Source organism: Melanerpes formicivorus, unplaced genomic scaffold, assembly GCF_026170545.1.
Source record: "Melanerpes formicivorus ecotype bairdi unplaced genomic scaffold, bMelFor1.0.p_v2 SCAF_3, whole genome shotgun sequence".
Lineage (NCBI taxonomy): Eukaryota > Metazoa > Chordata > Aves > Piciformes > Picidae > Melanerpes > Melanerpes formicivorus.
The window spans coordinates 19,646,991-19,663,118 of record NW_027142355.1 but is presented as its reverse complement, the minus strand read 5'-3'; the positions used below and the strand labels follow the sequence as shown (position 1 = coordinate 19,663,118).

At 41.2% G+C, this 16,128-nt stretch overlaps 1 protein-coding gene across 1 annotated transcript in view; it reads right to left on the bottom strand.

Moving 5' to 3' along the window:
* Positions 1 to 16,128, bottom strand: part of FRMD4A (FERM domain containing 4A) — a 306,449-nt gene that overhangs the window by 277,802 nt on the left and 12,519 nt on the right. The window lies entirely within an intron of this gene.

Here is a 16,128-nt window from a genome sequence, read left to right as displayed (position 1 = left end):
CTTAGGACAAGCAAGAGAATAATTTTTCTTGCAGCTCCTATTGTTCCTGTTTCAAAACTTTCTGTGGTTAGGGTGAATACTCCCAGTATTTGAGTGGCTTATGGAGTGAGAGAAGAGTTGGCCCTTGGAAGGGCCAGATGAAGACCTTTGCTTCCATGTGTGGTTAATCATTGCATGGTTTGCAAGGGAAACCTGGTAGCCTGCATCTGAATCTGCTGGCCAAATCTTGGTGAGGAACTGGTTAAAAGGTATGCCATTATATGTCACAAGGACATCCTGTTGGATACTCTGGTTCTTCATTTTGTAATGACCTAATTATAATCATTATGTGGAACACACAGAGGGGCTGTTAAATAGCTGCACTGTTGAAGTATGCACTAATTATATAAAGCATAGTAGAAGGACAGCACAGAATGTCTCCTAGTAAGAACAGCCTGCATCTCTGGAATCTATCTAAATGAAAAAAGCCTCTCAAAATGATAAACTTAAGTAACTATGCATTCAGAGGCAGCTGTGAAAGAATTAGAAGTAACTCAATCAACTAAATTATGTGTAAATGGTTCCATTCTTATTAGTGGTCTCAAATGTATACAAGTCTCAGTGGTTAAAGCAGCTACATCGAATGGATTACTCCATTATCTATTATCATCTCTTTCCTCCCTGTCAAAGCTTTTCTTCAGTCCTAAAGACTAGCTTATAAATTTAAAAAACAACCAAACAACATCAAAAGCAACATAAAACCAATCAGGAAAAAACAAACAACAAAGCACCCTGTGCTTAAATTTCCATCCCTTGGTTGGTTTTCCTGAACATAAAATGTGCTCTCTGCCCTGAGATGTTTGAAAATGCTGTGGAGGGGAAAGCAAAAGGCTATCTTTACCAGGTGTACTTTGATAAAAACACTCCAGACAATTATGACACTTGTAAATGCAATCTACTCCAAACATTGGTAGCATTAAAAATACATGGGAAATAGAAGTCATCAGCTTCTCTTCTGTGTCTCTAAATACAGGCTGCTCTGCCTCCTAGCAGGAAAACAGGATCAGTACACAAAACATTCTCATGGTCTTAGGTTGAAGGTTGGACTCGATGACCTTAAAGGTGTCTTCCAACTGAAACAATTAAAAGCTTCTGTATGATTCTATGATTCAACTGCTTGAACAGAATGCCATGTGGTGTACTTTGCAGTCTGGCCAGGGATGGGAGCCTTAGCTCATAGCCCAGCTGGTGACTATGTGCCATAATGGAGGGGTTTGGATGTCATCTGAAGATACATATGATGTTACATGAGGCAGAATATCATGTAAGAGAATAAATGCATGATGGGTCCAAGCAATTTTTAGTTGAGATGAGAGAAGAAGAAAGATGTCTGCCAAACTCAGCACCAAACTTTGGCCTAAATTCAATCTACAGTTTTCTGAACCAACATAATGTTGTGGAAGAGATTGCTTTTAGTTGGTAAAGGTTTTCTGTCGCTGTTATGGTGAGGGACAGAAGCGACACACTCACAGTAAGCAGAGTACAGAGTACTGAGTATTGTTAAATTCTTCAAGCAACACATATTTGTATGTTTGTTATGTCAGTGTGGCTATGTTTAATTGGTTAGCAAGCTATTCACAAGATTCTTACTGGTTACATTGCTACAGCCTGATCTAGTGTGGGGTGTCCTTGCCCATGGCACTAGATGATTCTTGTGGTCCCTTCCAACCCTGACTGATACTATGATAATATACTCTGATACTACACTATGATACTACAGTTATTTTCTGAGCTAGTCCAGACCTCTTCTGCTATTCTTCTATCTCAATCTTGCAGGATCTCTGCCTCAAACAAGTTACATGTTCAGCCCAGGGACTTTCCAGACATTCAAGGGTACACAACAATGTATTCATTCATGGGTACACAACAATATTTCCTCATGGATACACAGAAATATTTTTGAGGTCAGTCTCTCCTTTGCCCACCAAAGAGTCCACAGATTCATCACAGTTTCCCACAGTTTTCAAGACATGCCAAACTAATGACCCCTCTGAAGCACTGAGATGGGTATGTTCTTAGCAATAATAAAGGGACAATGTTTCTTTTCATATGCCTGAAAAGTGAAAATCAACTCCAGAAACCCCCAGTGTTTCTCCTACTGTGCAGGGGATACACCACCACTGACATGGTTTTTGACCTGCAGTTATTCTATGTGTCCAGAAGAAGCTTGTTTTTTACATCCCAGAGAGAAGGCTGTGATATCAAAAATCAGCCATGATTTGGTTCTTTGGGCACATGTTTGTAATGGAAGATGCCATAAACATCATTGAATACATAAATGTCTTATGGCTCATGCTGCACCTAATGAGTGAGTTCCAGGATGTCTGGCTGGAAGAACATCTTTGCATACACAGAAGTACATTCACAGGTGTTTCCTCCACAGCTTCCACTGCTAACTAAGCTCAAAGGCTTGAAGATATAAATGAAGGCAGCCTGGGAAAGGCCAGTGCAGAAAGTAGGCTCCAGTCCTTGGTAGACTCGTTATGCTGCATTTGCAAGTGCTTCATTCTTGTTTATTTTCATAACGCATCACTCCCATTATCTCAACAAAAATATGCCAAGAGTAAATCAAGGAAGACACTACTACTTAGTTCAGTAAGACAGAGAGGACAGAAAGGGTACTGGTCATACTTCACAGATGGAATATGGAAGCACAAAGGAAAAATCAAAGAAGCAGAAAAATCTCCCAGTGGGGACAGAGGTCACTTTTGCTACCTACCAAACTAGCACCTAGGATTATATGTGCTTCACAGTTGTACTTCCAAATCTCTAGAGTAGATGCACTCTGTGAGGGACATTGTTATATTAAATAACAGGGTTGTCCTAGGAAAGACCTCTCTTGCTCTTGAATGCTTCCTTTCTCTCCAGGCAAATGTGGGAAGGCCTCACCTGGTATGATGGAGGTTACCTTTAGCCAGGTCATATGATGATCCTGGAAGATGAACAGTGAAGACATGACACCTCCTGACAGAGAGGAAAATTGAGCCTTGCTCCCTATTTCCTTAGGAGAGGACAACAGTGTGAGACAAAAGAGGAGATTCCTTCACCTCTCCAATATTTCCCTTTAAATGATTCCTGCTTGATTTTCAAAGGGAAGGTTGCACATAATTATTTGTATATCAGATTTCAGGGTGGGCGCTCCCTGTCTTCTGCATTGTCTCTTGGCTAGCTGCAGGTGAACACACACTGGGGACCATGGAACATCCCTGATGGATCTTATAAGCCATGTGTTTTGGTAACTTGATCCACACACTAAAAAATCCCAGGAACACATACATAGGATTTGTGATGCCTGAAATATGACTGAAAGTTCTGAACTCCAATAGTTTCCCACTCAGCCTGCTCACAGTTTCTGTTCTGATTTTTCCCAGCATCCCTTCACACATCACAGCCCTGGTACCAAAAGAAGCTTCACTTTCCAGTCCTATCTCAGATCTGAGTCTCAGTCACACGATCATTTGTTTTGGGAATTTGCAAAGAAAATGTAATGGCTTTCTGTATGAATTGTTGGACAATGACTTCAGGGCTCAAGCTGCAAGCTTTATATAAGGAAGGAACATCCTTTCTCTGCTATTAGAACTTCTTTCAGCGAGATACCTTTCCCCAGAGCTTTATGACACTGATTTACCAGTGATGATGTTGCTCTGTGTTTGATAGCCTTTAGAGCACTGAAATGCTACTCTGAAACCATAGATATTCCCCATAAAGCCATTTAGAGTCATCCAGAAAACCCACTGCACAATGTCAAGGTGGAGTGTATGAAAATAGGCTCACTAGAGAAACTCTTGTGAACATGTAACCTGCAGAGACTTTTACATTGTCCATGTCTTTAGTTTCTTCCTTCACATTCAGACATAACCAGGAAACAGGAGGAATAAAAAAGAAGAGAGAAAGACAGGCTGGAGCTGAACCTTTCCAACCACATTGCAGAGATCTGGTAGGAATTGGGTATTTCCTAAACATCTAAAACTTGCACAGCCCACCTTTAATGAAATGCTGGCTATCATCTATTATTGTCCTATGAACCCCTTATGCACTTAACTCTTGGTGGGTTCACCTGAACTTCTGTGTACAGGAATCTCTCAAGGTTGGCCTGTAAATGACATTACATGGAGAGGAGGATATGTCCTCCAAAGTTTGAGGTAAATGACTGGGAGTGAGGTAATGTGACTGTTACTATCAGCTTGTCAAAGACTCACTATGTGACCTTGGGGAGGGTGTCTTTTTTTGTGTGTTGATCTCCACCTGTAAAATACAGACAATAACTATTCCTGTACTGCACATCATACAGTTGTTGTGATGCTTAATTAAAGCATTTAGAAAGCCTTTCAGGACCAGCAGTCTATAAATGCTAAACAAGGCTGTTATTTTTCTTCTCCCATGGTTACCATCAATTGTTTTATTGATCTAGTCCATTATAGACTCAGGAAAGCACTTGTTTATTACAGTGAGAACTTAGAGGAAAAATATATCTTTCCTCCTCACTATACTCAAAGATTGCTCCCACAGATTTTTTTTTAACCATCAAACATGTTGATTTATGTCTACAAAAAGGGAAAGGAAAATACTGGGTAAGAGTTTCTACTAACTAAAAGCCTCTTCCCCCCTCTCCACCACCCCCTGATTGTTCCATAACAACTGACATGCTCAGTTATTAGCATCTACTAGGACTTCCATACGAAAGTACTTCAACAGAAAAAATATGTCTGCTCTTTATTCTGCTAGATGAAAAACTAGTTTATCCCAATAGGAGGCTTCCTACTATTACACAAAGCTTTAAATTAGATTATTAACATCCTGCAAGGTACTGGTGTAAAAAAATCTCAGATGATTTCACTGAAAGTTATGCATGCAAAGAAATTATAAAATCAGTCCATAGTATCTAAATGCTTTTAGGAAAAATGAATTGCTGCCAGTGCAAAGAAATTATTAACATCAAGAGATAATTTAGCTACAAGAAGCGTTGAATTTTCTTTCTCAGTACTATGAAAGTGTACTCATGCTAAAAATCTAAATCATGCTGTACAAGCTCCATGCAAAAGTAAATTTCTAAGATGTCAAAGTGTCTTGGCAGTCCAATTATTCCTTATAGAGTCCCTGAAAATCCCACATACTTACATTATTCAAAGAACTATTTTTAATTAGTTCACAAGTTAGGCAGCCACTGATAACATAACATTTAACATTTCGGAGCAAGCTGAGCAATAAACAGGTGCTTTGTTACTGTGCTCCATTCTTTTTCAATTACAGGGAGAGTAACGTTTTTACAAGGAATCAAACAAAGGTTAATGTGCAATTAGAGCTTTGTGATGGGAAGAGGCTCTGTTGGTGAGTCCTATGACTCACAAATCCACCAATGAGGCACAAAGAAGAAAGGGAGGTAAAAAATTACTCCACAGACGTGTTTCTGATGATTGTTCATTGGCTGGCTGTTTCCAGCTCAAATTAGGTCCTATTAATGAGGCATGCACATCAGAGGTGGACTCTGGAAAGTGAAGATAAAAATTTACCCACATAAAATAGAAATTAGACTGGGGGGGGGGGGGGGAGGGGAGGGGGAAGTGAAAGTATTCCTTGACAGGAATGGGAAAGTGGGACATAACTTGATTTGCAAAAAGAAAAAGAAACAAGCAGCAGAAATAGGCTCCTAGCTTGGTGTCTCATTATAAGACAAATCCTGGTTGTTATTTTCTTTCTTCTGTGGTCCTGCATACCTCACTGTGGGTTGGGTGAGGGTTTGTATTCACAGAATGGAATCTGATCTGCAAAAACAGTTCATGGCCTCTTAGTGTGATGTTCTGCTGGAGGGAATGGGGAGTGAATGAGAGCATGTATTCAGATATCTACTGGAGACCAGATCTTGTCTGTCCATACCTGTAGTAGCCACACCATTGTCTGCATAGCATCTTAAGAGCTTTGTGTGTTTTATTCGGATACTGAAGAGATATTTGGGTGGCTTCAGTGAAATAATGCTGCAACAATGACTAATGCCCAGTCATTCCTGAAAATGAGATGTCTGTAGGAGAAAGAGTGAGTTTATCCTTAGAAAGAGAAGGTCTTAAATAGAAAAAAAGGCATAGTAAAGCCCCAGAAATCATTTGTAATGGAGTACTGCAGTCCATAGTGTTCTTGGCTGACATGAGACACCCTTCCCTAGTCCGTAATGATAGGAAGACACCTCATTTGCTGTCGCTACACTAATGAAATGTGATCTTTAACCCTCCCTGGAATGGATAATCATCCTTGCAAGACAGGACACACAACCTTCTGTTGCTAGCATTGTGCCTGGAGATTTGCCTTATGGGTTTGTTTAAAGTGCAGGACGCTACTATGGCTTAATGAGTCTGAGGGTTTTGTCTTTTCTCCAATAACAGAAACCTGTGTGTAAGTTAGCAGAGAGGGTGTGTGTGAGACTGTAGGTATGTCTCTACTCTGCCATTCAGGGTTGGCACAATATTAAAATCCTAATCAGCAACCAACTTCCTTATGTTAATGTGAAAATTAATACATTTGCAAGACCTCCTAGCTACTTGGTTGCATTTTTTTTAACAGAGATTTAATAGAAAATGCAAGGAATGTATTCATCTTCAGTGCAGCACAGATGAATTAGGACACGGATTTTATTTTACATTATTTTTGTTTAACCAGCTCTTGACACAGCTGAATGAGAATGATTAACAGAGCTTGGTAAAACCAATGCCAGGGATTGTCGTACGCAGAGCAACTATGCAGCATGAATCACAGAATCATAGAATGGCTTAGGTTGGAAGGAACCTTAGAGATCATCTACTGCAACCTCCCTGCCATCGACAGGGACACCTTTCAACTAGTCTCAGCCCTTCAAGAATTCATCCAGCCTGGAGTTTAACATCCTCAGGGAGAAGGCATTCACAGCATCTCTGGGCAATTTATTCCAGAGTCCCACCACCCTTGTACTGAAGAACTTCTTCCTAAGATCCAGTCTAAACTTACTCTCCCTCACATAAAACCATTCCCTCTTGCGCTATCACTAGGCATGTTTATGAAAAGGTCCTCGCCAGCCTTCCTTTAGAATCCCTTCAGGTGTTGGAAGGCAGCTAGAAGGTCCCCCTGGAGTCTTCTCTAGGGTGAACATCCCCAGCTCCCTCAGCCTATCCTAACTGCAGAGGTGTTCCAGCCCTTGGATCATATTTGTGGTCCTCCTCCAACATCTCCATCTCTTTCTTGTGATGTAATTGGGTCTCACAAGAGCAGAGTAAAAGGGAAGAATCAACTCTCCTGACCTGCTGGCCACATTTCTCTTGATGGAGCCCAGGGACCACATACAACCTCTGCAATGGAAGCTTCTGCCATGAAAAAGGACTGTGCAAGACTTCCAGATACCTTGGCTCAATTGTTTATGAATATTTCTACATACTATAAGTAATTTATATTCACAAATCAGAAAAAGTAGTATGTGACAAATAAAAATTAAATTTTGTATATGTCATCTGACTTTTAAGCCTGTAATAATCCTTTGGGGTTTACTGTTAAGCTTCTTCTAGTAATCATGAAGATAAATTGTTCTTTAAAATGAAAGCTGGCAGCCAACTTCCAGTATAACCTGACTGCGGGAGTTGTGGTTCTAAAAACCATTCCAATGCCATAAGGTTCATTCTAAAATTATTCTAAAGTTATGAGAGTTGGCAGCTGCAGGCTCATAAACAGGCACTTTCCAAATCTTAAGCAGAAGGTGGGGAGAAAAAAAAAAAAGAAAAACTAGTCTGTGCCCGAGTTGGAACATCCACCTACCTCTTCCTCACACCTTCATTCACCTGCAGAAGGGCTCCCCAGCAAAGCATGAATCTCTATTTTCCTCCTGAATCCCAGGCATGAGTCTTGCTTAGGAGTTTAAAGAAGGTAGAAAAATTACTTCTGCCTGGATGTGTACTCCAGGATCTGAGCAGATACAATCAGCCTTGTGGCAGCATGACAAATTACTGAGCACCTCCTGAATGACTGTGTGCGTGTTGGAATCTTGCATGCACTTCCTGAGGTAATGAACCATGACGGAGCAGGGTTAAGCTAAGGCATCACCCAGAGCTCCCAATAAATGTGAACCATCCTGGAAGATGGTTCCAGAAGAGGGACCATCATGGGCTTAGCTGAACTGGGGCAAATTCTCTTCAGCTGCCCTGAGTCAATGGTGTTTCCAGACCTTCCCTTGCTATCTAGCTTACACTTTCACTTGAGCCTGTGATGAGTTTCAAACTTCCTAACAAAAACTTCATAAAAGGTAGCCTTGAAGGAGTCTGAGGCAGCCCAAATGCCAGGAGCTTGTTGGTGGGAGGGAGAGCCAGACTTTGCCAAGATTGATGGCCCTGGCATTGGGGTGGACATCATGAGTACTGGAGAGGTCACCACCATAAAACACCTTAAATCAACCTGTCTCCCTTCACATTTAAAACTTCCCTTGATTAATAGTGCTGAAAGTCTGATAAATGAGAATCAGCTAAGTTGTGCATACCGATATCTGGGCAGATTAAATAATTAATCATCCTGTAATTAATAAAGACAGATACTGGCTTTTCCCCTCCTCCTTTCCCAACACAGGCTTTCAAAAGGTTTTTTGACAAATATGACTACAGACACCAGCAGCTAATCTTGCTTTGTGGGGGAGGGGGCCCCCACTACTTTGTTCATGTGGCAAAATCTGTACATACATTTGAGCAGTAATGAGATCTCCTGGGCAAAGCATGACATCTGCTCCAGAACTTCTAAAGTACAGGTTAATTTACACCAGCCAAATGCCTTTGAAGCCAGACATTTTGATTTTCATTTGTGGACTTAATGTAGAAGCATCTGACAAGCATCCAGCCCTCAAAGGCCTTGCCTTTACTTAGCTCTTGGTAAATGAGCCTATCAAAGCACTTTTAAAACAATATAATCAAATATTGCTTTTCCATTGGCAAAGGAGCAGCATTGGGCATCATCACATGAGTGGTCACTTACCCCAGAGTGGTCATGCCTACAGTGATGAATCAAATGCTACTATTCTACTATGATCATCAAGAAACTCAAACACATGAGTACTGAATAACAGATGATATAAGGAAGATCTAAGGTAAATCTGAAAGTTGGAATTACCTTGCTTCTAAGTAGACCAGGCTATTCATTCCCCTTATATTCCTGGTCAAAAAATCAAACAATCAGACCCAACCAAACCCCAAAACAACCCTCTGCCACAACCCCCAAAAACAAAAGAGGAAAATAGTCAAGGTATTGGAACAAAATTACCAAAATACTTTAGGAGCTGGTAGTTCAGGTCCCCATGAAACTAGAACTAGTCCTTAGGTGAAACACAGTGATGGCCAAATGGTAGTCTAGAAGGTGTCTAACAAGAGTTCAGACACCCAGTAGAAATTTTCACTTCTGTTAAACCAATTCATCTAAAGTAATTTATCCTTGAGGAGGCTAAGAGGGAACTTTATTGCACCCTATTAGCACTTGCATGAGGAGATTTCGTACGGGACTCAGGTCTTCAAGCTGGACTAAATTTTGTAATGAGCTCTAAGAGAAAGCAATCAAGGCTGACTAAATTCAGGCTGAAAGTAAGGATTTGGCTTTTTCCTCTTTCCATTTTTTGTGGTTTTTGGTCATTGTTTAAGAACAATGGTTATAAATATCTAGAACTACTTACTAGGGAATATAGCAGAACCTGCAGATCTCCAAGCAGCTCTTTCTAAAGTTATATTCCTCTGTTTAAAAGTTATGAACTTGATATAGAAATTAAGGAATAATTTTCTAATTAAGAAGACTAAATGCTCATAATGTTTTCTGGCCTTTAAAAGCTGTAAACTCACAAATCTGGGTAAGATAAAGCAATTGAAAATCAGAGGCCACTAGGAAAGAGAGTGAGTCAGGTCCAGACGTGTCTTAGACAAATCAATTTATTTCCCCTGGTCTGGAAAGCCCTTCCAACAAATTACTTAATGAGATTATTCTAAATCTTTTTCACAAAAGTAAGTCTCAAATCTGATTTCAGAGATTACCTGCGGTAATATTCTAGACATCATTCCTAAAATGCAGTCAGGAAAGCTACAGAAGAGTTTGTATAGGACAAATCTAGGCTATGGAAGAGCTACAGATATCCCAAGAGGTTCTGGGGAAAGGGTTCTGTCTATTTTGCACACTTGCCAAACACAAATGGGATTTTTTATTGGTTTTTTAAAGAGTAAAATTAATGGAGCAATATGGACACTATCAGGAATGCAGCAGGAAGTAATCAAATACCAGATCATTTTGCTTGTGTGACTGTTGCCATGACATTCAAAAAGCACTCACTATTATCACAGACTATGAATATTCTGTTGTCTGATTGATAGTCTGTGGCTTTTTTCCCTTGGTAAGCAAATGCAGTGACAATATTAAGCAATTACTGATAATGTCACCCAGCTGCTTTTCTACTGCCTCGGTGACAGGATTTCTGAACTGCAGAAATAACAACAGATTTATTAAAGTGTGAAGCATCCCACTCAGCTTGCTGGCATTGCTTCTGACCAGTGACAGCACAGCAGAAGGTTTCATTACAGCAAATGAAAGAAAAGTATCCTCAGTAAACTTTACTATGGGAAGTACCATGGGGCTTATTTAGCTCTGATTAGATCAACGAGACTCTCTAAACACAGTAATTAAAAATACAATTGGTAACAATGTTTTAAGTCATCTGCATGCTTGAGACATTTACACAGGAATAAACTTGCTAAAGTGCATTTCCTGATTAGTGAATTATCGATACACAAGGTACTTGGTATGTTCATGGGCAACAATTGAGAGTGCCAAATTTTCCTGACTTAAGTGTTGCACTAGCAAGCTGCCAAGAGACATTGTGTTTGGCTTAATTTATGGATGATTTGCAAAATCGTGTCCATCTTTTCCTTTAATTATACAGCAAGGACTGTATGCCCCAGCCTGCAGTGCCTTACCATGAGCCAAGCAGAAGTCTGGGCTTCAATGAATCATAGAATCATAGATTCATGGAATGGTCTGGGCTGGAAAGGCCTCCAAAGTTCAAATTGTCCAACCCCCTCTGCATCAAGCAGTGGCATCCTCAACTAGATCAGGTTGTCCAGAGCCCTTTCAAGCCTCACTTTGAATATCTCTAGGGATGGGGCCTTGACTTCCTCTCTGGGCAACTTGTTCCAGTGCTCCACCACCCTCATGGTAAAGACTTGTTCCTGACATCCAATCTAAATTTACCCTTCTCAAATTTCAAACCATTGTCCCTTGTCCTATCACTGCATCTCCATCATTGCTAGGTCTCCCTGGAGCCTTCTCCAGGCTGAAAGACTGAATGTTGGATCCTGCTGTTGGGTGTGATGGAGCCACTGGAAGCAATATGGGAAGATTTGCAACCATCTTTGGTGTGGGATTTGGAATCGATCTTTGGTCACAAGCTCAACCTGCACCTGGTGGTTAACACTAATATCAACACCTCATGTAACTACTTCCAGTGCTGTGGAGTTGGAAGATACCTCTGTTAGTGCATGCCTAAAGAAAGAGGGAATTTTATCTGGACTTCTGTGCCAGCTTTCTATTACTTGCCCTGGTAAAGAGAAATCCAGGTCACACTTCAAAGACACAAAGAGCTCATATCCTCCCTTTACTTATGCTACTCCCTCCTTGCTCACACAAGTCTCACAAGGTGTGAGAAGATCAGGTAAAAAGTGCACAGTGTCTCAGTCAGCCCTGAGGAGCACAGTTCCTATGGCTTGCAGTAGAGCATAGAGGCTGGCTTTTTGCTTGCTGTGAATTGGTATGAGTGTAGTGAAGGCAAGGCAGATATGGCAAGTTACAGAAGCTATGTATTTAGCCCTAAATACATGGGGGGTTGTTGGCGTCACTTGAAACCCCTATAAAATGCAACAGAAATAAATACTCTGCTCTTGGGGATTGAAAGTATTTTACAGCACTATTTTGATTTTTATATTAATTTTTATAGGATGGTTAAAGCAAAACTGTAGCAATAGGAGGATTTTGTGTTAAATTTTACAACATTTTGACAATAGCAGTTGGCACATAGACATCTGCAGAGAGAAAAATATTGGAGACTGGAAAATCAGACCAAAATGTGAAAGCTTTCACAATACAGGGCAGCAACTTACTGGTACAGTAAATCTCCATGCCAGGTAGAATATAATTTAGATTGTAGTGTTTTAAATCCCAAACTGCACATGAATCAAAAGCATCATGCTGTATTAACAAAAATAATAATAACAACATTTAAAGACAGATCTCATCTGAGGGATGTTTTCAAAAAGTAGCAGACATCTGTACGACCTGGGATTGTGTCCATGTTTGCACATCACCTTCTAAGAAATGAATGGACTGTTTCTTGAAGGGAGCAATGGGATTAATTGCTGTTTAGAAAAAAAGTTTCTGTGGTCCAGAAAAGGGAAGCCTGAGGGGTTGTGAAACAGTTTTTCATAAAAAGGTGGCAGATAGGGCTGGAATTAATTGCAAGAGGACAATCTGGCTTATGCTGCAGAGAGCAGGGAAGCGGGCATTAGGAAGCCCTCTTTAACCATAAGATTAGTTAAGCACTGGGAGAGGACTTGGTTGTCTGTGGGGCAAATGCTGTAAATATTGAAAACAGTTTGGACAGAGTCTTACTGTGAACAGGGAAAATGTGACTACTTTATCTCTGAGCTGGGGTGCCTTCCAGCCCTAATATTTTTATAAATTTCACTATAAACATAGAGTTTGGCACCTGCAATTTCCTAGAACAATTTACAAACAGACAGAGCTTCAGAATATTCTTTTGAAAGGTGAGTAGGTGGGCAGGTATTATGACTTCAATTTAGAAAACTGGAGGAAGTATAAACAGGTATAAGCACCTTCCCTAAGGCCAAGAAGCAACAAGTATGTCAGAGAGGTTCAGCTACAAGCATTTCTGAATCCAGCAATCCTCAGGAGCTTACACCCACACTTTTCTTCTCACAGCATCTGCCTTTCCAGGCTTACTTTTCATCTGGCTCTATTTTCATGCAGTTACCTGGTAGCTTCCTTGGTTTTAACTCCTGAGCATTTCCCTAGTGGCCACATTAATAATTGCATGTCTTGACTTAGCTGCCTTATTACAGATGAGTACAGCTGCTAACCATCCTTTGAACCCTATTATCAAAGCTCTGCTGAGCTGCTTAAAACATAGGGGTAATCCATGCTTTTGGCCCAGCAGGGAAAATCCTGCCACTGATGACACCACCAAGAGCAATCTCTGGTATGAAGAGCCTCAGATCATGACCTTCTCTACATAAGTAGAGAAGAGGTTGCTTTCTCACCTGGAAGAAGGTCTGGACAGCACACAGCAAGAATGCATGTGCCAGTGCTCATTTCTTGACTGACCTGTTCCCTTAAATTCCTAGGAAAAAAGCCCTCCTGGCAAGCTCAGAATACCAGTTTCAAAGAGGTATAAACAATCTGTAGGACTTAATCAACTTTCATATGGTGTTGGGATAAGGTGAGGGCTAATGCTTTGTGAATTTGCTGCTGAAAAAGGTTGCTTGCTCTGTGCATGCCACAAATGCATGTAAAGATGAGAGCCCTGCTCATCAAAGCACCAATTACAAGAGTGCTATCACTTCAGATGCACAGCCATTGCTTGTTTGGTTTTTTTATTCCCCTCATTGTTTTTCCAATTAATTTGTAAGACAGCCATGGCCTTAAGGGACTAGGAACATTCACATTAAAAATAATACAGAAGTAATTAAATGCTTTTCACTCATTTCTCACTGACATTTGCTTGCTCATTCACTGAAATTGCTTTCCATGTCCTTCTGCCTTTCTACATAAGGTATGGAAAACACTCATGTTGTGCTAGGTATTAATGAATCTCTCATAATCAGCAGTCTGGAAGACCCTATGATATTGTGTTAGAGTCAAGTCAGAAAGTCCTTGTACAGAATCATAGAATATATCTGGTTGGAAGAGACCTCAAAGATCATCCAGTCTAACCTTCAACCCAGCACTGAAGGGTCTACACTAAACCATGTCCCTAAGCACCGGGTCTGCACACTGCTTGAACACCCACAGGGATGGTGACTCCACTATTGCCCTGGGCAGACTGCAATGTTTGAGAACCCTTTTGGTAAAGAAATAGTTCTTAACATCCATCCTGAACATCCCCTGGCACAGCTTGTATCTATTTCCTCTGTTCCTGTCACTTGGCATCAAGGAGAAGAAGTTGGCCCCCTCCTCATTCCAACCTCCCTTCAGGTAGTTGTAAAGAGTGATGAGGTCTCCTCTCAGCTTCCTCTTCTTCAGGCTGACCAACGCCAGCTCCCTCAGACACTCCTCATAGGCCATGTGCCCTTCACCAGCCTCGTTGCCCTTCTGTGGACACACTCCAGTGCCTCAATGTTTTTCCTATAGTGAGGGGCCCAGAACTGAACACAATACTCAAGGTGTGGCCTTAGCAGTGCTGAGTACAGGGGGATGATCACCTCCCTGTTCCTGCTGGCCACAGTGTTTCTAATACAAGCCAGGATGCCATTGGCCTTCTTGACCACCTTGGGCACACTGCTGACTCATATTCAGTCAAATGTCAACCAATACCCCCTGGTCCCTCGTCAAGCTGCAAATTTCCAACCACACACACCCAAGTGTGCAGCTTAATACCAAACCGTGTCTGACTTCTCTGTGGAGTTTACTCATGCATTTGCATTAATATCAGCAGAGATCTTCCTGAGCAGCACTTCTACTGTGCACACCAGCAATCACAGCTAAGTTGTACATATGCTTCCACTGGACAGAAGCCATGCAATTAAGAGGATGCCATTGAGTCATTAACATTTCTTGTCTCTCACTAAGTGCAGTGGGAGAGAGCAGCAAAAGTTTATAGGGTGTTATCCATGGGAGGGTGTTATTTCAACAGTATTGCTACAAATCTGTGAGGATGATTCAGCGCTGGGCAGGGAGCCAACACTAAGAGGTTTCTGAGGCCACAGCAAGAAATCTCTTAAGTCCCTGTTTTCTGGAAGAAGACGAGGCAGAGTGGGGCACTGATTGTGCTGGACTGGGAATGTTCTATTTCTGTTCTGGCCTATTCTCTCTCGGACCTGGACATCAGCACCTTATTCACATTCTTCAGGATGTTTGTAACCCCTAGTCCCAGCAAAAGGCTCATCAGCTAGATCCCTGTGAAGACTACAGAAAGAGTAACAAAGTCTTCATCCATCCTGGAGAGGAATGGAAATGCTTAACAGCAAGGACCCTAGTATGCTTGAGGGCTTCAGTACTAAACCAAAGGATTTACAATCTCCAAAGTTCCCAGATCAAGACCTTGCCATGCTAGCTTCTATCCACCAGAAAACTGATGGATACAGGGTGAGTTTCCCTTCTCAATCAAAGAGCTACTGAATGCCCTGAAACCTTGATGTAGACTTGGACAAAGTAAGAGGGTAGCATGCTTTAACAAGACATCCTGGAAGCAAGCAATCTGGAAAAGCTTTGAGAGGAAAATTTTAAGCCAAATTCTCATCCTGTGTGACTCTTAGAGACTCAGTGAATCCCATTACTCTCTGGCAGAAGGATCTTGGCATCATGGCCCAGCCCAAGCTGTGTCCAGACGGTCCATCTAGAGACCACCTAGGGGAATGGTAAAAGTCTTTGCCTTTGAAGGTCTGACATTGGCAGGAATGTACCTATCCTCTTTATCAACATATCATAGGGAGGAAAGCCTGCTCCCTTTTTCCTGTCTCACTTCTACACTTAAAACCCCCACAAAATATAGATTCTATTCCTTCACAATACTGCATTTTCACCTGCATTGATTCAAGAGAATAGCATTCACCTCCACCACCAGTGTGTTTTTCCTCAGGTGCTAAGATGATGTATGCTGAAGCTTCATTGCCACTAGCTAATCTAAGAGTGTTGTCATCATGATAAAAGGAACAAAATGAATTTAAATCAAAAGCCCACAAACAAACTATGACCTTATTCAAATTAGAAAGAAAAAAAAACAACCAACAATCCCAACCTCTGACAGCTACAGTAGGATGTCAGAGAAGCCAAGAAGCCATGCAAGAAGCATAGTATTGATTACTGTGTAATAATGATTTTCCTTCAGCCTGC